Below are 23,612 nucleotides of genomic sequence, written 5' to 3'. Positions count from 1 at the left end.
TGACAATCAGCCACACGTGTTTCAGCTGCACATAGATCAAGTCTGAACCAGACCTATCCTCCCACTCAGCCCCTTCCATCCCACCATCTTCACCACATAGGTACCTAAAACATAGCTGAATACACCCCACCTTTGGAGGATTTCCTTGGGGAAAACAACCACTCCCCCGTCCTCTACTCTGTCTCACTCCAAGATCTGTGTCTTTATTTATGGGTGGAGTTGTCAACATAGCACAGGTTCAAATTTTCTGTCTACTAAAAGCAAGCCTCCAATGACCTCTAGCCACCCATATCTCCTCACAGGGCTGATGGGATGATTAAATTGCCCAACTTTTTTTACCCAAGGAGCTGCTGGGGTGTCTGGAGGCAAACAGGCATCAGAAATACTGGTCTTCGCTTCTAGGCAGGGACGATAATGGAAAGGAAGAGATGGATGAACAGGGTGGGTGGTCACTTCCCTCTAACCTCTGGGCTCAAGTTTTCCACTTCTAACCCAGCTCTGCTGCCTGGGTCATCTCATTGTTGATGGAAAGCGAAGGCCATCCCCAGCAAAAGCAATAGACACCCTTCTGCCCTTCCACTGCAGTGCCATCATTTGGTGAGTAGGAAATCACCAGAAATTTGGCTCTTAAGTGAACACACATTTGAGAAGAGTCACAGCCCAGGCCAGAGCTTTCCATTCTCTGCTCTGCAATCAAATCACTTGGGGCTCTTAAACTATACTGACTCCCCGCAGGCTTCCCTTTCTGGGGATTTTGATTCATTAGTTCTAGGGCGAGGTCCTCTTCTGTTTAAACTGCTCTGGTGGGTCTGATGGGCAGCAGGGCTGAGAATCACCCAGAAAGACCTTTATGAAGGAAGCGGACCTTATGGTCTGTGTCATCAGAGACACCTTGGCAGGTCTGGCTGAGTCCCAGCTGAGGGCGACAATGCCTCTCACTTCCATCACCCAAAATGGTGGGGAAGCCCCTGATGCCACCTCTGCCTCCAACCCTAAGGAGTGGAAGGTCCAGTGGCAAAGCCCACGGCTAGGAGGGTTCAGATCCATGTCTATGGGCTATTGAACCCTCTGAAAATTAGTTTATGTAAACTCAGTTTTGTCGTTTGTAAAAGTAGGTTAAAAATGGTGCCTACATCATTGGGTTGATAGATGTTCAAATGAGTGTGTGTGTGTGTGTGTGTGTGTGTGTGTGTGTAAAATTTACCAGGTCTGGCCAGGCGCAGTGGCTCACACCTATAATCCCAGCACTTTGGGAGGCCGAGGTGGGTGGATCACCTGAGGTCAGGAGTTTGAGACCAGTCTGGCCAACATGGTGAAACCCCGTCTCTACTAAAAATACAAAAAATTAGCTGGGTGTGGTGGCATGTGCCTATAGTCCCAGCTACTCAGGAGACTGAGGCAGGAGAATCTCTTGAACAAGGGAGGCAGAGTTGTGGTGAGCTGAGATGGCACCACTGCACTCCAGCCTGGGCAACAAGAGCAAAACTCCATCTCAAAAAAGAAAAAAAAATTAACAAGGTCTGACATGCAGTAAACGCTCAATAAATGTTGACTACTATTACCTTGTCCCACCTGTCATACATTTCATGGATCATTACCAGTTCCTAGTTTAAAGCACAGCCAACCCCTCAAAAAAAAAATCACTGATTTTCAGAACTACAATTCATGGGCCACATAAGGACATATTAGTTAACATCAGACCCCACATACAACAGGGGTCCCCTAAAATTATAATACTGTGTTTTTACTGCACCTTTTCTGTTTTGATATGTTTAAATACACAAATACTTGTCATTGTATTACAACTGCCTACAGTGTTCAGAACAGTAATATGCTGTACAGGTTTGTGGTCCAGGAGCAACAGGCTTACCTATTAATAGCTGAGGTGTGCAGTAGGCTATGCCATCTAGGTTTGTATAACTGCATTTTATGATGTTCACACAATGGCAATTGCCTATGCATTTCTCAGAATGTGTCCCAGTCACTAAGTGACACACAACTGTCTAAGGAAACCTGGATACAACCCCACTATCTGAAATAAATGGAGGAAACCCAGCTCATGGTCTCTGAGACCGCAGACCCAGGGACACGAATTTAGGTTCTTACAGATGACAGATGGGTGAGGAATTTTCCATAGCTGTTGAACAGAGCCTTCCTGATGTGGGCTTGGCCTTCATCTGTATATTCCATTAGGAAGGATGTGTATATCTGAAAGAGGATTGCTTCCCACATATTTTTATCATTCCTGTAGCTCTTAACATCTGCTCTGGGCTTTTTCTAGTTTTCATAGGTGGTACTTTTGATGACTGCTCTACTCCTTCCCTGGTTGGCTTAAGATCTTCTCATTTCGGCCGGGCGTGGTGGCTCACACCTGTAATCCCAGCGCTTTGGGAGGCCAAGGCAGGTGGATCATTTGAGGCCAGGAGTTCGAGACCAGCCTGGGCAACATACAAGACCTTGTCTCTATAAACAATTTTAAAAATTAGCCAGGCATGGTGGTGGGTGCCTGTATTCACAGCCACTCAAGAGGCTGAGGTGGGAGGATTGCATGAGCCCAGGAGTTTCAGGCTACAGTGAACCCTGATTATGCCACTGCACTCCAGCCTGGGCAACAGAGCAAGAATTTGTCTCTAAAAACATGAAATAAAATAAAATAAACGTTTTTAATGCAAAAAAAAAGTATGTGAAGTGATGGATTTGTTAATTAATTTGATTGTATTTGATGTGTGTATTGTAAACATACATCAAAACATTATATTGTATGCCATAAAAATATACAATTTTAGGTCAGGCTCAGTGGCTCGTGCCTATAATCACAGCACTTTGGGAGACTGAGGTGGGCAGATTACCTGAGGTCAGGAGTTTGAGACCAGCCTGACCAACATAGCAAAACCTTGTCTCTACTAAAAATACAAAAATTAACTAGGTTTGGTGCTGGGTGTCTGTAATCCCAGCTGCTTGGGAGGCTGAGGCAAGAGAATGGCTTGAACCTGGGAGGCGGAGGTTGCAGTGAGCCAAGATCATACCACTGCACTCCAGCCTGGATGACAGAATGAGACTCTGTCTCAAAAAAAAAATTAAAAAAAAATATATATACAATTATTATTTGTCAATTTAAAATAAAAAAATTGTATGGAGAGAAACATGATGTTAACAATATTCTCTTCAAACAAAGGGCAAAATTCATATAAAAGATGAATCCATGAACATAAATTGGTCATTATTTATAGATAGTTATTCAACTATCAGGGAAATTTAAGACAATCCACTAGAAAAACTGTCAATATTGATTTGCCACCACAGCTGCCAGCATGCATTCACATGAGCACAGATCCTGCTGCCACTGCTCTGATGAAGTGCTTTGGCAGGGTGTTGTTGCCAGCAGACTGGGAACACCTCCACCTCACCAGCACAGCAGGTGCTTAACCTCAAGGGGCCGGAGAACAAAGCAATGGGCCTGGTACCAGGCCTCCAGGGTTAGAGCAAGCAGCCCAGGAGTGCTGAACTGAGCTGAACCTTGGCCTTCTGAAATCTTCCAGAAACAAAGCCCAGTCAACTGAACCCAACTGATACCACAGTCAAACCCTCAAGGGCATCAAAGAATGCAAAAGAAAAAAACCGGGCCGGGTGCAGTGGCTCACACCTGTAATCCCAGCATTTTCGGAGGCCGAGGCAGGCGGATCACGAGGTCAAGAGATCAAGACCATCCTGGCTAACATGGTGAAACTTCGTCTCTAATAAAAATACAAAAATTAGCTGGGCGTGGTGGTGCATGCCTGTAGTCCCAGTTACTTTGGAGGCTGAGGCCCATCCAAGGGACAGCAACTTCAAAGATTAAAAGAACATCAGTCCACTCAGATGAGAAAGAATCAGCACAAAAACTCTGGCAACTCAAAAAGCCAGAGTGTCGTCTTACCTCCAAATGACCACACTAGTTCCCCAGCAATGGTTCTTAATCAGCTCTGTGGGAAAGAGAGTTTCTGGGATGCCAGATGAGTTGGTCTCCCCTGTGTGAGACACCCATGGGAAGCCATGGGTGGCCTTTGAGGAGAAAAGTCTCCTTATTGCCTTCATGTCTTTTTGCCCCTAAAGCATAACAGCTCAGCGGCATTCCAGAGGTTGCTTGGGGAGATAACACTCCCTTGAAGCAGTGGAGTATAATCAAACATCTTGGCTCCCCCTGAAACCCACTCTCACCCATTTCATTCCGGATAAGTTAAAGATCTTAAGTAGTTTAGACACACGCCTTTGCTCAAGGAAATTAACAGAAACCGCCACTGCTATACATCTTATTGAACGACGCACGAGTTCTCCTTCGTTGATTAATCCTTTTCCTCATCCCTTCCTACCCTTCCCATCTGCCCTAAGAACAAAGAACTTGTAAACCAATAAATTAGGTGGAGCCGAAGAGCTCTGGGCCCTGAGCAAGCCTCTGACGCTCCGGTCCCTTGGACCTGCCTTTTAAACTTTTATTCTGTCTCTTTCTAACTCCTTTGTCTCCGCTGGACTCGGGGTACCCGCCAGGTGGTGTGGGGCTGGTTTCCCCAACAAGCTCAAATGGCTGAAATGACAGACACAGAATTCACAATCTGAATAGGAACGAAGATCAATGACATTCAGGAGAAGGCCAAAATCCAATTCAAGGAATCTAAGGAATCCAATAAAATGAGACAAGAGCTGAAAGAGAAAACAGTCGTTTTAAGAAAGAACCAAACTGATCTGATAGAGCTGAAAAACTCACTACAAAAAATTGTGTAATACAATCGGAAGTATTAACAACAGAATACACCAAGCTGAGGAAAGAATCTCAGAGCTCAAAGAACGATTCTTCAAATCAACTCAGTCAGACAAAAATAAAGAAAAAGGAATAAAAAAGAATGAACAAAACCTCTAAGAAATATGGGATTATGTAAAAAGACCAAACGCACAGCTCACTGGCATCCCTGAAAGAAAGGGGGAGAGAGCAAGCAACTTGGAAAACATTTTTATTTTTTTGAGACAGAGTCTCACTCTGTTGTCCAGGCTGGAGTGCGATGGCATGATGTCAGCTCACTGCAACCTCTGCCTCCCAGGTTCAAGCGATTCTCCTGCCTTAGCCTCCCGAGTAGCTGGGATTACAGGCACTCACCACCACTCCTGGCTAATTTTTTTGTATTTTTAATAGAGACGGGGTTTTACCATGTTGGCCAGGCTGGTCTTGAACTCCTGACCTCAGGTGATCCACCCACCTCGGCCTCCCAAAGTGCTGGGATTATGGGCATGAGCCACCGTGCCTGGCCGGAAAACATATTTGAGGATATTCTCTGCAAAAATTTCTGCAACCTTGCTAAAGAGGTCAACATTGAAATTCAGGAAATGCAGGGAACCCCTGTTAGATGATAGTATACAAGGTGACCATCCTCAAGACTCATAATTGTCAGATTAACCAAGGTTAACATGGAAGAAAAAAAGGCAGCTAGAGAGAAGGGGCAGGTCATCAACATAGGGAACCTCGTCAAGCTAACTGTACCTTTCAGCAAAAACTCTACAAGCCAGAAAAGACTGGCAACCTATATTCAGAATTCTTAAAGAAAATAAATCCCAACCAAGAATTTCATATCCAGCCAAACTAAGGTTCATAAGTGAAGGAGAAATAAGATTCTTTTCAGACAAGCAACTGCTAAGGAAATTTAGTACCACGAGACCTGCCTTACAAGAAGTCCTTAACAGAATGCCAAACATGGAAATGAAAAACCACTACTGGCCACCACAAAAACACACTTAAGTACATGACCATTGACACTATAAAACAATGACACAATCAAGTCTATATAACAACCAGCTAATAACACAATGACAATCAAATCTGCACATATCAATATTAACTTTGAACATAAACAGGCTAAATACTCCAGTTAAAAGGCACAGACTGGCAAGTTGGATAAAGAAGAAAGACCCAACTGTATGCTGTCTTCAAGAAACTCATCTCATAGACATGATACCTATAGGCTCAAAGAAATGGAAAAAATCTACCAAGCAAACAGAAAACATAAAAGAGCAGGCATTGCTATTCTAATTTTAGACAAAAAAGGCTTTAAACCAACAATGATCAAAAAAAGACAAAGAAAGCCAGGCACAGTGGCTCACACCTGTAATCCCAGCACTTTGGGAGGCCAAGGCAGGCAGATCATTTGAGGCTAGGAGCTCGAGACTAGCCTGGCCAACATGGCAAAACCCCATCTCTACTAAAAAAAAAAAAATACAAAAATTAGGCCAGGAGCAATAGCCCATGCCTGTAATCTCAGCACTTTGGGAGGCTGAGGTGGGCAGATCACCTGAGGTCAGGAGTTTGAGACCAGCCTGGCCAACATGGTAAAACCCCATCTCTACTAAAAATACAAAAAATTAGCCATGCGTGATGGTGCACACCTGTAATCCCAGCTACTCAGGAGGCTGAAGCATGAAAATCACTTGAACCCTGGAGGTGGCGGTTGCAGTGAGCCAAGATTGTGCCACTGTACCCCAGCCTGAGTGACAGAGTGAGGCTCTGCCTAAAAAAAAATACAAAAATTAGCTCGGTGTGGTGGCACACGCCTGTAATCCCAGCTACTTAGTAGGCTGAGGCAGGAGACTCACTTGAGGCAGAGGTCACAGTGAGCCAAGATTGCACCACTGCACTCCAGCCTGGGTAGCAGAGTGAGACTCTGTCTCAAAAAAAAAGACAAAGAAGGGCATTACGTAATGATAAAGGGTTCAATTCAACAGGAAGACTTAACTGTCCTACTTATATATGCACCCAACGCTGGAGCACCTATTTATACAACAAGTTTTCAGAGACTCACAAAGAGACTTACATAACCACATAATAATAGTGGGAGACTTCAACACCCTACTGACAGTATTAGACAGGTCATCGAAGCAGAAAACTAACAGTGATATTCAGGACCAGAACTCAACACTTGATCAAATAGACCTAACAGACATCTGCAGAACACTCCACCAGAAAACAACAGAATATACATTCTTCTCATCTGCACATGACACATACTCTAAAATTGACCACATGATTGGCCACAAAACAATTCCCAGCAAATTCAAACCAAGTGAAATCGTACTAGCCACACCCTTGAACGACAGTGCAATAAAAATAGAAATCAACACCAAGATCTCTCAACACCATACAATTACATGGAAAGTAAACAACATGCTCCTGAATGACTTTTGGGTAAACAATTAAATGAAGGCAGAAATCAAGAAATTCTTTGAAACTAGTGAAAATGGATAAAACATACCAGAATCTCTGGAACAGAAGTGTTAAGTAAAGAAGTGTTAAAAGGAAAGCTTATAGTGCTAAATGCCCACATCGAAAAGTTAGAAAGATCTCAAATAAAATCTAACGTGATCCCCAGAAGAACTATAAAAACAACAGCAAACCAACCCCAAAGCTGGCAGAAGAAAAGAAATAACCAAATTCAGAGCTGAACTGAATGAAACTGATATGTGAAAAACCACACAAAAGCTCAATGAAACCAAAATTTCGTTATTTGAAAGAATAAATAAGATTGATAGACTGCTAGCTAGACTAATAAAGAAAAAAGAGAGAAGATCCAAATAAATACAATCGGAAATGACAAAGGGACATTACCACCGACCCCCCCCCCGACCCCAACAAAATACAAAAACCCTCAGAGAGTATTACACACCTCTATGCACACAAACTAGAAAACCAAGAAGAAATGGATAAATTCCTGGAAGCATACAACCTCTCAAGATTGAACCAGGAAGAAATTGAAACTCTGAACAGACCAATAACAAGTTCTAGGAGAACTTGTAATAAAAAGCCTACCAACCAGAAAAAGCCCTGGAAAAGATGGATTCACAGCCTAATTCTATTACACATATAGAGTTGCACCAATCCTATAGAAACTATTCCGAAAAATTGAGGGGAGGGACTCCTCCCCAACTCATTCTATAAGGCCAGAATCATTCCGATACCAAAACCTCGCAGAGACACAATGAAAAAAAGGAAACTTCAGGTCAATATTCCTGATGAACATAGATGCAAAATCCTCAACAAAATACTAGCAAACCAAATCCAGCAGCACATCAAAAAACTAACCCACCATGATCAAGTAGGTATTTCCAGGATGCAAGTTTGGTTGAACATATGTAAATCAATACATGTGATTTATCACATAAACAGAACTAAAAACAAAAGCCACATAATGACCTCAAAAGAGGCAGAAAATGCTTCTGATAAAAACCCTCAACAAACTAGGCTTTAAAGGAACATACCTCAAAATAATAACAGCCATCTGTAACAAACCCACAGACAACATACTGAATGGGCAAACACTGTAAGCATTCCCCTTGAGAACCAGAACAAGACAAGGATGCCCACTCTCACCACTCCTATTTAACGTAGTACTAGAAGTCCTAGCCAGAGCAATCAGGCAAGAGAAAGAAACTGCATCCAAATAGGAAAAGAGGAAGTCAAACTACCCCTGTTTGCAGATGATTTGATTCTGTACCTATAAAACTGCATAGTCTCTGCCCAAAAGCTCCAATTGCTATTAAACAACTTCAGGAAAGTTTCAGGATACAAAATCAGTGTACAAAAATCAGTAGCATATCTATACACCAATATCGTCCAAGATGAGAGCTAACTCAAAAACACAATCTCGTTCACAATAGCCATCCATAAAAATAAAATACCTAGGAATACAGCTAACCAGGGAGGTAAAATATCTCTACAATGAGAATTATAAAACACCACTGAAGGAAATCAGAGACAACACAAACATATGGAAAAACATTTCATATTCCATATTCATGGATGGAAAGGCTCAATATTGTTAAAATGGCCATACACCCAAAGCAATTTACAGATTCAATGCTATTCCTAGCAAACCACCAATAACATCTTTCACAGAATTGGAAAAAGTTATTCTAAAATTCATATGGAACCAAAAAAGAGTCTGACTAGCCAAAGCAATCCTAAGCAAAAAGAACAAAGCTGGAGACATAACATTACCTACTTCAAACAAGGCTACAGTAACCAAAACAGTCTGGCACTGGTACAAAAACAGACACATAGACCAGTGGAACAGAATGGAGAACTCAGAAATAAAGTCACACACCTACAACCATCGAATCTTAGACAAGGTTGATAAAAACAAGCAAGGAAAAAAGGACTCCCTATTCAATTAATCATGCTGGGATAACTGGTTAGCTATATGCAGAAGATTGAAACGAGACCCTTCCTTTCACCATATGCAAAAGTCAACTCAAAATATATTAAAGACTTAACTGTAAAACCTGAAACTATAAAAACTCTAAAAGAAAACCTAGGAAATACGATTCTAGACATAGGCCCTACCGAAGGTTTCGTGATGAAGATGGCAAAAGTAATTGCAAAAAAAAAAAAAATTGACACATGGGACCTAGTTAAACTAAAGAGCTTCTGCACAACGAAATAAACTATCATCAGAGTAAACAGACAATCTACAAAATGGAAGAAAATATTTGCACACTACGCATCCAACAAAGGTCTATCCAGAATCTAAAAGGAACTTAAACAAATTAAAAAGCAAAAAACAAACAATCCCATTAAAAAGTTGGCAAAGGCCAGGCACAGTGGCTCATGCCTGTAATCCCCAGCAGTTTGAGAGGCCGACGTGGGAGGATCGCTTAAGCCTGGGAGGCTGAGGTTGCAGTTTGGAGCCATGACTGCAATTTGGAGCCATGACTGTGCCACTGCACTCCAGCCTGGGCAACAGGGCAAGACCCTGCCTAAAAACAAACAAACAAACAAACAAACAAAAACACAAAAAAAAGTTGGCAAAAGACATGAACAGACACTTCTCAAAAGAAGACATGCTCGTGGCCAACAAGCATACAAAAAATGCCCAACATCACTAATCATTAGAGAAATGCAAATCAAAGCCACAATGTGATACCGTCTTACACCAGTCAGAATGGCTATTACTAACAGATGCAGACAAGTTTGCAGAGAAATAGGAATGTTTGTACGCTGCTGGTGGGAATGTAAATTAGTTCAGCCATTGTGGAAAGCAGTTTGGAAATTTCTCAAAGAACTTAAAGCAGAACTACCATTCGACCCAGCAATCTAATTACTGGATATATACCCAAAGGAATATAAATTATTCTGCCCTAAAGACATATGCATGCATATGTTCATTGCCACACTATTCACAATAGCAAAGGCCTGGAATTAACCTAGACGCCCATCAGCGGTGGACTGGGTAAAGAAAACGTGGTACATATAGACCGTGGAATACTATACATCCGTAAAAAAGAATGAGATCATGTTTTTTTGCAGCAATGAAGTTAGAGGCCATTATCCTAAACAAATTAACATTGAAACAGAAAATGAAATATTGCATGTTCTCACTTACAAGTGGGGGCTAAACATTGAATACACATGGACACAAAGAAGGGAACAAGAGATACCAGGGCCTACCTGAGGGTGGAGAGTGGGAGGAGGGTGAAGATTGAAAAAATACCTATTGGGTACTACGCTTATTACCTGATGATGAAATAATCTGTACAGGAAACCCCCACGCCATGCAATTTACCCATATAGCAAACCTGGACATGTACCCTCTGAACCTAAAAAAAACAAAGTTGGAAAGAAAAAAAAAAAAGCCATCTATCATGGCTTTTAAATATTTCCACTGGAAACTTAGGGAGTACAGTAATAGATGCTGAATGAATTCCATCATCCATCGTTCTGGTGTCTGATAATTTTGTATTTTATTTTCCTTAAGAAAAAAATTACATAATATTAATTAGAAAATAAATAAATAATGAAACTGATGAGTTTATCAAGTTAGCTGAATAACGATCACAATTTGGAAATGAATCACTTTCCTGTAAGCAGCTATTGCATTACATAACAGGAAAAAAATTATACCGTTGACAATAGTAACGACAGCAGCAACAAAAATATACTGAAACATATGTATTGGAAATATACAAACTTTTAACAATAAAATCATGAAATTTTACGTGAAATTTACACAAAGATAAAAGGGAATCTAAATAAATGGAGACACACACCTTGTTCTGAAGCAAATTTTGGAAAATTTTAAGATGTCAACTATTCTCAATTATTCTACAAATTCAGGCAGCCCCCATCAGAATCCGAATAGGGTAGCTGTATGCTTTGTTTTGAATTCTGAAGTGGTGTTTGGAATATGAATTGTTCTCTGGATATATACCCAACTTGTGAGTTTTTCAGCTCGTTGCTTAGCCTTGCAGCCACAGTTTCCTCATCTGTAAAATAAGGTGATAAAAAAAGCGTCTACCTCATAGGATTTGTATAAAGAATAAATGAATTAGTAAAGGAAAAGTACCCAGTACAGTGCCTCGCAGTAAATGTCAATGATTACAATTATGTAACAACAAGGGGAGAGAAAGTCAAATAAAATAAATCACCTCAATCCCAAAGTAAAATATCAAACTAAATCTGAGTCTATTAATAAGGAATGTTTATTTATCCTATGCTACCAAAGTGTGCTTCAGAATCTGGCTTTGGTTTCATTGACATTTCTCACAGTTAAGATAATTACTCACATATGGTCAAGTCCAAGTGAATATCATTGTGCTGTTAATATCCTTAATGAATCTTGGACCAAAGGACATAGAAGGGTCGGAAGTTGGGTAAATATTACCAATCCCCAAGACACACAGAGTCTCTGGACTCCCGTCCTCAGCAGGATGTGCTGGTCGCAAGTGTCCTTTTGGCTGAGGTTATCATCCAAGGATATTCTAGGGACGCAGTGTTCAAATTGATGAACACACACTTGGGGGATGGAGACTTTTAAGGGATCACTTTGAGATCCTCACATCATATAGGCTTTTACTATTTATGGATCATGTGGTCACATTGGTTCTCCTTCCTACCTCCCTTCCATAATCACTCTCGTTCCATTTCACTAAAGACAGAAGGCATATGCATCCTTCATCAGAATCTTAACACAGAGCATGGACTCTGCAGGTAGAAATCTCTAGATTTCAAAGAAACTATTTAAAGTATTGTTTTGTGATAACAACATTTTTTCCATATCAAGTGGTATCTAATTTATCGTTTTTAATAAACTCAAAGGAGGTCTTAATTTAGCAGTGGCTGATAAATCATTAAAAATAATGTTTAAGGCCGGGCGTGGTGGCTCACGCCTGTAATCCCAGCACTTTGGGAGGCCGAGGCGGGCGGATCACAAGGTCAGGAGATCGAGACCATCCTGGCTAACACAGTGAAACCCTGTCTCTACAAAAAATACAAAAAATTAGCCGGGCGTGGCGGCCTGCGCCTGTAGTCCCAGCTGCTGGGGAGGCTGAGGCAGGAGAATGGCGTGAACCCGGGAGGCGGAGCTTGCAGCGAGCCAAGATCGCGCCGCTGCACTCCAGTCTGGGTGACAGAGCGAGACTCCGTCTCAAAAATAAAATAAAATAAAATAAAATAAAAAAAAAAATAATGTTTAAAATAGGCAAAAGACCTTAATAGACCTAAGACTTAATAGACCTTAATAGACTGATTAGAGAAGTGCAAATCAAAACCACAATTAGGTCATACCTGTTAGAATGGCTATTACAAGTATTATCGAGGATGTGGAGAAAAGAAAACCTTTTACCCACTATTGGTGGAAATATAAATTAGTACGGTCATGAAAAACAGTATGGAGTTTCCTCAAAAAATTAAAAATAAAACAACCATATGATCCAGCAATCCTACCACAGAGTATACAATCATTCTTCTCTATACTCAGGGGATTGGTTCCAGGCACTCATCCCTTACATATATCAAAAACTGCACAAACTCATGTCCTGCATTCGGCCCTGTGGAACCCCTATATTCAAAAGGTCAGCCCTCCATATACACAAGTTTCACATGCCTCAAACACTGTATTTTCAACTGACATTTGGTTGAAAAAAGCGGTGTGTAAGTGGACCTGCACAGTTCAAACCCATGTTGCTCAAGGGTCAACCTTGTATGCAAAGGAAACAAAATCAGTATGTTCAAGAGACATCTACAATCCCATGCTTATTGCAGAACTATTTACAATAGCTAAGATATGGAATCAACCTCAGTGTTGAAAAGCAAATAAATGGATTTTTTAATGTGGTATATGTACACAAAGAAATACTATTGGGTCATAAAAAAAGAATGAAATACTGTCATTTGTGACAACATGGATGACCCTGAAGAACATTATGTAAAGTGAAAAAAGCCAGACACAGTAGATAAATAACACATGTTCTCACTCATAAGTGGAATCTAAAGTTTTTGATCTGGCCGGGCACAGTGGCTCACGCCTGTAATCCCAGCACTTCGGGAGGCCAAGGTGGGTGGATCACTTGAGGCTAGGAGTTCGAGACCAGCCTGGCCAACATGGTGAGACCCTGTTTCTACTAAAAATACAAAACTTAGCCGGGCTTGGTGACACGTGCCTGTAATCCCAGCTACTCGGGAGGCTGAGGCAGGAGAATCGCTTGAACCCAGGAGGCGGAGGTTGCAGTGAGCCCAGATTGCCCCACTGCACTCCAGCCTGGGCAACAGAGCAAGACTTCATTTCAAAAAAATTTAAAAGTAAATAAATAAATAAAATAAAAACATTGATCTCATAGAAGTAGAGAGTAGAACAGTGGTTACCAGATACTGGAGAGGGTACGGAATGGAAGAGAGAGGATGGAGAGAGGTTGGTCAACAGGTACAAAGTTACAATTAGGAAAAATGAGTTCTGATGTCCTATCACTCAGTGGGCGACTGTAGTTAATAATAACATATTGGGTATCTTAAAATAGCCAGAAGAGAAGATTTTGAATGTTCTCACCACAAAGAAATGATAAATGTTTGAGATGATGGATATGTTAATTACCCTGATTGATCATTATGCAATGTATACATTTATTAAAACATCACATTTTTGTATTAGGTGTCAATTAAAAATTAAAAAAAATAATTTTGAGTGATAAATCACTATGTCATCTTTAGCCTATAGCTCAGAGGAATTCAGAGAACCAAGTGGTATCACTATCGCAATAGTCATTCTTTTCCCATCTGCCCATTTATGTAACAAGTATTTACAGATTTTACATCTTTGAAGATGAGAAACATGAATAAAATTGTCTCATTTTAGCAATAAAAAATATAATCCATGAATATACAAAATCAAAAAGGGCTTCATTAAGCCCTCAGCTTATTAAGAGATATATTAACATGTTACTTCATTTATTTAATGATTATCAAAAATTGAAATACATATGTCAGGTCATTAGTCAAAGCTTCAAGAATCTCTGCTGGTACCCAGGTCACCAATGTATCACATGTCACAAACTCCTTGCAGACCTCATACATACTCAGAATTCTTGCTGCAAGTTCTGAGTTGTAAGTCCCACAATATGGAAAAGGACCTCTGAAGTCGTTTCCTTCACTTTATTCACCAAATCTTGCCGTGATCAACTGGTCCTGTGCTGTCTAAATCCTTTAGCTGTGTCATACCCTAGGAAGAAGAATAAAGGAAAGAAATCAGAAATTCTTAGTTTGGGGCCAGGTGCAGTAGTTCACGCCTGTAATCCCAATTCTTTGGGAGGTTGAAGGGGGCAGATCGCTTAAGCCCAAGAGTTTGAGACCAGCCTGGGCAATATGGCAAGACCCTGTCTCTGCAAAAACAAACAAACAAAAAGTTTTAACTTAGACAGGTGTGGTGGCACATGCCTGTAGGCCCATCTACTCAGGAGGCTGAGGTGGGAGAGTTGCTTGAGCCCAGGAGTTCAAGGATGCACTGAGGTACGATCATGCTGCCGCACTCCAGCCCAGGCAACAGAGCAAGAGTCCGTCTCAAAAAAAAAAAAGAAAAAAGAAAGAAAAGGAAAAGATTCTTAGTTTGTTCTTGAATTTTCCAAAATAATATTTTCTCACTGTATGCACTACCCTATTTGTTTTGTTTATTTGTTTGTTTGTTTGTTTTTGAGACAGAGTCTTACTCTGTTGCCCAGGCTGGAGTGCAGTGGCGCGATCTCAATCTCGGCTCACTGCAACCTCCACCTCCCGGGTTTGAGCAATTCTCGTGCCTCAGCCTCCCAAGTAGCTGGGATTACAGGCACACGCCACCACGCCAGGCTAATTTTTGTATTTTTAGTAGCGATCGGTTTTTACCATATTGGGCAGGCTTGTCTCGAACTCCTGACCTCAAGCAATCCACCCACCTCAGCCTCCTAAAGTGCTGGGATTACAGGCGTGAGCCACCGTGCCCAGCTGCACTACCCTACTTGTGCTGTTCATAATGCTGCAAACCAGTGCAGATACCATTTGGGACACCACCTAGAGTTTGGGGACCCTTCTTCATCCACCTTTAAATTGACTTCATACATCATCTCCCATTAGTGGAGTACATCCATAACCCAGATCTAAAGTGTACGTTCTCTGGATGGCCTGAAGCTTCTGGAAAGCAGGCACTTTTTAATCGTGATAACTTTTACCTCAGTAATACAATACAATTCCATAACTTTGTATTTGGAATTAACTTCAAACTCCAATCGATGTTGCAATGATATGTCTGTATAGCTTTACCCAATTCCATTTATTGTTGAGGGCTTATTCCATTTGCTTTAGTAATACAGTCTCCTTGGGGCAATTCTATTCAACAAAGACTCAGAACAAGGGTCTCATTTTACGGAATTTTCCAACGGGTATGCAAAGCCTCAGACATCAAATTACAACCATATATCCCACACCCTCCCCAGACCTCTGACAAGGCTATATACAAATTCAGTGGCAAAACAGAGGTGACATAAACTATAGCGAACAGACTTTATGTGGCCTAAAACCCTCCTAATGTCTTGATGAACATGCAGGATGTGTTCAAATCAGCTGTGGGGCTCTGCTCCTGTGAAATCATCATGGCCCCAGGAGAGGTCCAGCAATTTTCCTCTGCAATAGAGCAGATTCTTGAAAGTCAAGGAGTTTTGGCCGGGCATGGTGGCTCATGCCTGCAATCCTAGCACTTTGGGAGGCCAAGGCGGGTGGATCACGAGGTCAGGAGTTTGAGACCAGCCTGGCCAACATAGTGAAACCCCGTCTCTACTATAAACACAAAAAAATTAGCTGGGTGGGGTAGCAGGCACCTGTAATCCTAGCTACTCGGGAAGCTGAGGCACGAGAATCGCTTGAACCCGGGAGGCAGAGGTTGCAGTGAGCTGAGATCGCGCCACTGCACTTCAGCCTGGGCAACAGAGTGATTCTTTGTCTCAAAATAAAAAAAGAAAGAAAGAAAGAGAGAGAGAAGAAGGAAGGAAGGAAGGAAGGAAGTCAGTCAGTCAGTCAAGGAGTCTCCTTCCATCCTAAGTTCCTGTCAAGGCTGACACCAACGTGAGGCTCTCTTCCAATACATTCTTCTACCTGGGGAACTGATCTTACCTAAAGGAATGTCAGAGAAAGAACTGCCTGGCAGCGAAGTAAGCCAGGCCCTAACACCCTATCTTGACCATCCCCGCAGTTAGTAAGTCGTGCTGGACCTTGCTTGAGATACCTGCATCTCATGGTAAGTCTGTCCCACCTTGAAAACCAGAGACTTAAGAACGTCAAGCACAACCACATCAAAGGTACCACCCAAAGAAGGGGAGTCTGAGACCACCCAAAAGAGGCAGTTGGTATCCTCTGCAAAAACAGGTGCCACTTAGGATGATGAAAATCAGATTTTTTTTCATATTTAGCCTAGAAGGAAAAGGGGTTACCCCTTTGGCACCCATAATGAGTTGATGGCTTTTTTTTTAAACAGAATTCTAGAAGAACTGCACAGAGAAGCAGACTGAATAACCCCAAGACTTGTAATGGACCAGCAAACTTCTGAACTCATACTCACCTAGGATCCTTGATAGCAATTATTTTTCCTTAATCTCACGGTTTTCTGCTGCCCACTGGGAAGACCTTTCTTCCCCAATAGTCCTTTGCACTGAAGGGAACAATAAAAACATTATGTGAAAAAAAACATATATTGCAGAAGAACAGAGCAAAGTGGTGTGAGGTCGCTGTCCACATCTCATTGTGTATTTCAACTCTCATCCTGCCTGTATTCAATTTCAATAATTATCCAAGACCTATCTTAAACCTAATTTCCTCTTTCTTTCCAAAAGCTCCTCTATCTGAAGGTTTTTTCTCCAGCACATGTTTGAACTTCAGTTTCCTCTCATCTTATTTCTCTGTAGATTTCATCCTATCTGCTCTCCATCCATCAGAAAAGCTTAAATATTTCTCATCAAATATTGTCACTTGCTTGTTTCCACTATACTGTAGAGTTTGCCACTTTGTTCTTTTGTTGTCATTTTAAGTTGTTATTTTTTCAGATTTCTAAAGAGGATGGACAAGGATTAAACTCATGCTCATCCTGTGTTCTTTATCCAGTCTCAAGTGATGCATTTTATTTGTTGACTTCCATTACGGTCAGGTGCTTGACTGACAGATAACTGTGATGATCATGGGCTTGTGATGGCAAAGGGCAGGGTTTTTTTTTTTTTTTAAGCAACTGTAACTCCCTCTAAATCTCCTTTTGACATTTGCTTCTGTAATAGAAATGCTAATCTTTCTAGATGTGTGGTAGTGACAAAGAGGAAAATAATCCAGGGAAGGGAATTGGAGCAACAGCAGGGAAAGAAGTTCCAGTATTATTTCTTGTTTTGTTTTGTTTTCAGACAGAGTCTTGCTCTGTTGCCAGGCTGCAGTGCAGTGGCGTGATTTTGGCTCACTGCAATCTCCGCCTCCCAGGCTCAACCGATTCCCCTGCCTCAGTCTCCCGAGTAGCTGGGACTACAGGCAGGCGCCATCGTGCCCAGCTAATTTATTTTTTGTATTTTAGAAGAGACGGGGTTTCACCATGCTGGCCAGGATGGTCTCGATCTCCTGACCTCATGATCTGCCTGCCTCAGCCTCCCAAAGTGCTAGGATTACAGGCATGAGCCACCACGCCCGGCCCCAGTATTGTTTAAGTAAGAAAGCTAATCCAGCTTTTCGTAATCCAGGGTAAAATTTGTCTATCTGTGGGACACCACTAACAGGATGCCCTGATGCCTCCCCAGGTTCAACAGGGAAGAGGCGGGCAGGCAGACAAGTAAAATTAAGGATTTGGGGTCCAGATATATTTTCCCATCTCTGGGTTATATGGACTGTGTGAGCTTGGAAAAGCCATTTAATCTTTTTAAGTCTCAGTAAATAAAGACTACACTTTCTTTACGTGAAAGTCAGTAGAATTAAATAATAGTATGTGTGAAAAACCCTCAGCTGTGCTGAGATGATCCCTTTAACATGAACCATCCAGTCAGTCTCATCCCGCTCCAAATAAGGCACTTTGGAGTTATCTTCACTTCCCTTCTAGTTTTATCCTTCAAATCTTCCTTTTCATCCCACACACCACAAACACAGTCGCAGCTACCCCCTTCTTTCCCTCTGTCCTTGATAGACAACCCCTAATCTCATTTCTTCTCAGCTTCTGTCTCCTTGGTAAGAAATCTGACGAGATAAATAGTATATACACCTGCTAGGATAACGCACAGTCCTCTCAAGAAGAAACGACCCTGTCAGTTGTTTTGACCTTATGCAAACACGAGCGAAACTTGTATTTCATTGTGTTCACTTTGAGAACGGCATCCAGGAACGGAACGCAAGGGCTCCTGCTAGTGACCATGGTCTATTTCAAGTGTTCAGAGATTCCAGACTCTACATGAAATGGCGCCACCTTGAGGCTCAAACCTTATTGTTGGCGTTCAATTTAAGAAAAACTCATCAGACATCTCCTACTACAGGCCAGGCTTTGGTAATTAAAAGAATAAAACGGGCCGGGCGCTGTGGCTCACGCCTGTCATCCCAGCACTTTGGGAGGCCGAGGCGGGTGGATCACCGAGGTCAGGAGTTCGAGACCAGCCTGACCAACATGGTGAAACCCTGTCTCTACTAAAAATACAAAAATTAGCCAGGCCTGATGGCGCGCGCCTATAATCCTAGCTACTCTGGAGGCTGAGGCAGGAGAATCGCTTGAGCCTGGGAGGCAGAGGTTGCAGTGAGACGAGATCGCACCACTGCACTCCAGCCTGGGTGATAGAGCCAGACCCCGTCTCAAAAAACAAACAAACAAAAAATACAAAACAAAACAAAAGAAAGAAAGAAAGAAAAAAAAATGGCCACGTAAACCAACCTATACATAGGAGGCTTTTTGGAGGACATGATGAAGAGATAAAGAAAGAAAGTACCTAGGCTGAAGGAACAGTCTAACCTCCAGCTACCTGGCATAGAGTCAGTGCAGAAGAAGACCTGATGGGAACTCAGCAGAGTGGACTCCTAGGAAGAGGGTGAGAACTGCAACCAGGTGAACCAAGACTAGGGAAACTGCTTCTGATTTTGCACAGGGGATAAGATCCAGCCCCTGGGGAGCGGTGGTTAACAACAAGTACACATCATGTAAGTGCCCCGGGCACCCCTTAGTGCAAGGGGAGCTATAATTCTACCAGAACACTCTGGATGTATACATATGTTCACACAAGACCTTCCTTGTGGATTAAGACAATATAACAGCAATTTGAGAAAGAAGGTGGCTCAGGGGACACTATCCCACACAGTGCAGACAGGAAATTCTGAGCGGTTTATCATTTGGTCAGTAGGAAGTCATCAGAAAGTCATGAAAGTCTAGAATCAGTGGCTTGCTCACCAGCTGTAAAGGAGACAGTCATGAGTTAGGGATCAATAATTGGTAATTATCAGAGATCAATAATTAGTAATTTGACAGAGATTTACCAGGGAGGAATCAAAATTCCCCACCTCTGAAGGGTGGCGGGGGGGATATTTTTACTGTGTCTCAAGATCCTGCTGGCTCCTTTAAGCCATATGTGACATATTAATCATCTTTCCACATACAAACATACACTTGAATGACCCCTCTAGAGTCATTTAAGGACAGGCTAGGGCCATTTTTAATATGCTAAAGAACAGAGCACTTTCCCAGGCTTAGGGACTGTGGATGGTCCCAGAGACTCCAATGGTCCAGGAAGTGGAAAGTCCTCACCCATGACACTTACTTTCCTCCCAGGACTGGAGGGCAAAAGAGGAAAACAAGAAAAATATGGAGAAAATATGAAGAAAAAACAAAAGAATGTGACAATTCTTGTTCCCAATTTTGAAACAACTTCACATATTCCTTAAAACAAAGATGACAACATGAAACTATAAAAAGGTATCAAAAACCTCACAATAAGGCTTTTCTAATTACTGGGGGAAATGGCAGCCATTCCTCCCGCAGCTGTGCTGCCTCCTCGTCCTCCTCCTCATTGTTGCTGCCAAAAAGGTCAATGTCATTGCCCTTGTCATCCTCTGCTGGTGTGGTTGGCTTCTTGGCCGGGGCTCCACTTGGCACATGGGAGACACGTGCTGGGTCTGAGGGACTGTGGCCCGGTGGCCAGCAGAGCTCTTCTCCAGCACGTTCAGCTGGGCCTCCAGCTTGGACATGGCCTGCTGCAGCTCCTGCACCACGCTGCTCAGGCTCTGGTTCTCCACTTCCAGACTGGCGATCAGGACAACAAGCTCGCTGTGTTCTCCGTTGGGGCCGCTGGAGACCCTGGGGCCTGAGCTTCTGGCCAGGGATTTCTGGATGTTCTCTCTGGCTCTTGCAATGTCATGGAGGATCACACTGGCGCCATTCTCCTGGTGGGAGGTGCTGGCCACAGGCCCATTCATTTGCTCGTAGAATCTCCTTTCTGCAATGTCATATTTGAACTTGTCAAACCAGATCTTCTCATATACTGAGAAGTTTGTAGCCATTTTTCTGATGCCAGCCAAGGACTCAGCAACGAGGGAGGAGGAATCGGTGGACGTGGGATGCCTGAGGCAAGAGAACAGAAGACTTAATGTTGTTAAGATGTCAATACTACCCAAAGATTCAATGCAATCCCTATCAAAATCCCAAAAATGGTTTTTCCAGAAATAGAAAAAACAATTATAAAATCCATATGGAATATCAAGGAACCCCAAATAGTGAAAGCAATCTTGAAAAGATGGAACAAAGCTGGAGAACTTACTACAAAGTGACAGTAATCAAAACAATGTGGTACTGGCATAAAGACAGCCATGTAGACCAATGGAATAAAATAGAAAGGCCAGAAATAGAGTAAAAATAGAGTTACCCCATGATCCAGCAATTCCCCTTCAGGGTATACACAAAATAATTGAAAGCAGAGTCTCAAAAAAAGATTTGTACATCCATGTTCACAGCAGCATTATTCACAATAAAACACAGAAGCAACCCAAGTGTCCATCAACAGACACATGAATAATCAAAATACAGTACATACATACAAGGGAATATTATCTAGCCTTAAAAAGGAAGGAAAACTACATGCTACAACATGAATAAATCTTGAAGACATGTTAAGTGCAATAAGTCAGTTACATAAAAGAAGACAAATAATGTATGATTCCACTTATATGTATGTAAAATAGTCAAAATCATAGAAACAGAGAGTAGAATGGTGATTGCCAGGGGACGGGGGAGGGAGGAATAGGAAATTATTGTTTAATGGCTATAACTTTTCAGTTTTGCAAGATGAAAAGCACTCTGGAGATAGATGGCAGTAATGGTTGCACAAAATTACAAAATGTATTTAATACCACTGATGTATACATTTTTAAATTATTTAAAAAAACGATTAAGATGGAAATTTTCATGTTTTGTGTATTTTACTGCAATAAAAGAATTGAACAAAGTAATGGCAATATTTTTTTCATGTGACAGCTTTTCACTTAGAGGGCAGGGCTTTTCCAAACAAATTAAAGTTATTAGGCAAGGCTGTGTGTCTTGGAGACTTTATTATTTTGTTTGTTTTAATAAATACAGACAGGGTCTTGTTATGTCACTCAGGCTGGTCTCAAACTGTGCCCGCCATTCTTTAGAAATTTTGGGAAATACAGGGTTGGGTGCAATGGCTCATGCCTGTAATCCCAGCACTTTGGGAAGCTGAGGCAGGGGGATCACTTGAGCCCAGGGGTTGGAGACCAGCCTCAGTGACATAGTGAGACCTCATCTCTACAAAAAATCAAAAAAATGAGGCAGGAAGATTGCTTGAGCCTGGGAGGTTGAGGCCACAATGAGCCGTGATCATGCCCCTGCATTCCCGCCTGGGCAACTGAAGTGAAACCCTGTCTCTAAATAAATAAATAAATAAAATAAATTTGGGGAAATAAAGAAAAGCCCATAGAAGTCACCCATATACAACCAGTGTTAACTTGCTGGGCTCATGGGGTCAAGTCTTTTCCCATCCATCCAGACACAGATACCTGGATATCAGCATCTTGCTGCACAGGTGGGCTCATGCTCTGTGTGCATTGTTCCCTGGACAAGGCACGATGGCCATTCCCCCATCATGATAAATGTGCCTAACTCTTTTCTTCCCACCTCCATGTGCAAAAAGGTAGTTGAGTCAAGCAAAGCTTCTTTGAGGGCTCCAGAGCTGACTTCCCAGCTGCTACTGGTCCTTTTGGGTCCTCTCCCAGTGTTGAGACTCCTGATTTCAAGGACCCTGATTTCAAGGGTGCTGATTTTGAGGGTCTGAAGAATTTCAAAGAGGAGGTGGATATCCAGCCAGCTAAGCAGAAAACAGCAACAGTCAATGGTAGTGAGCCCCTCTCTGCCCTTCTCTCTAACAGTGACATCCTGAGTCAGGGCTCAGTCCTGGGCAGAACGAGAGTCCTGGGCAGTTCCCAAGAGGAACTGGCCTGGAGGCCCAAAGGGCGGGATATCCACTTCACTGTGCCTTATCAATGTGCAGCTCAGGTATGAGAATCTGGTCATTAGGGCCTGACCAGTAAAGTTCCCAATATCCAAAGTTACAGAGCCCCGAAAGTCCCCCAGCTGCCTAGAGGTGCTTAGCAAAAAGTAAAAATAATACAACTCTGTGTTTGACCCTCATGTACTCTACAGCTCCTTTGGCCACTCCCTTTCTCTGCCAAACCCCAGGACCCTGTGTACCCCTGCTGTTCTCCCTGTCCCACCAGATCTCCCCTGGCCTCACAGGAACCTGACAAAAGGGAAGTGAGACAGGACAGATATGAAGAAAATGTGAAGTGATGGTTATTTTACACCTAGGCATCAAGAGACACAGTCGTTTGCTCAGTAGGTGGGATTTCTCCCCGTAGGCGGCAAGGAGAAACAATGCCGGGGTCCAGCATCAGAGAGACAAAGCTGGCAGAATTCACCTGCCCAGACCCCTCCTGCCTCCTGTTTCCCATTGGCCAAAGTTCACCCCATGAACTTCAATTCCCTGCACTTCTGGGACATGTCATCTGTACAGCTCCATCAGTGATACCAGATCCCACGTCCTGCGGCCAGGGACCAGAAACCCCGGGTGGGAAATAGCAGTCTGGGAGAGGGCCCTACTTTGCCAGGGCAAGGACTGGGAAGTCCCCACTGGCATCAGAAAAGTCTGGGTGCTTTTGGCCAACAAGAGGCAATGGAGGGAAGCCTCTTAACATTTCTGATGTCTTGACATGCGTCGTAGCAGGCTTGCCTTAGAGCAACACCTTCGAAGTCCAGCGGAGCTTCCTGCCCGACTGCACACTCCACACAACCTTGGGC

General features: G+C 42.5%; 1 pseudogene; it reads right to left on the bottom strand.

Annotated features, from left to right (window-relative positions):
• Positions 1-19,643: 19,643 nt before the first annotated feature.
• Positions 19,644-20,957, bottom strand: LOC100609114 (elongation factor 1-delta-like; annotated as a pseudogene).
• Positions 20,958-23,612: the final 2,655 nt, after the last annotated feature.

The sequence above is a fragment of the Pan troglodytes genome, chromosome 9 (assembly GCF_028858775.2).
Source record: "Pan troglodytes isolate AG18354 chromosome 9, NHGRI_mPanTro3-v2.0_pri, whole genome shotgun sequence".
Classification (NCBI taxonomy): Eukaryota; Metazoa; Chordata; class Mammalia; order Primates; family Hominidae; genus Pan; species Pan troglodytes.
Note: the sequence above shows the minus strand (reverse complement) of the source record. Positions and strands in the feature narration are given on the sequence as shown.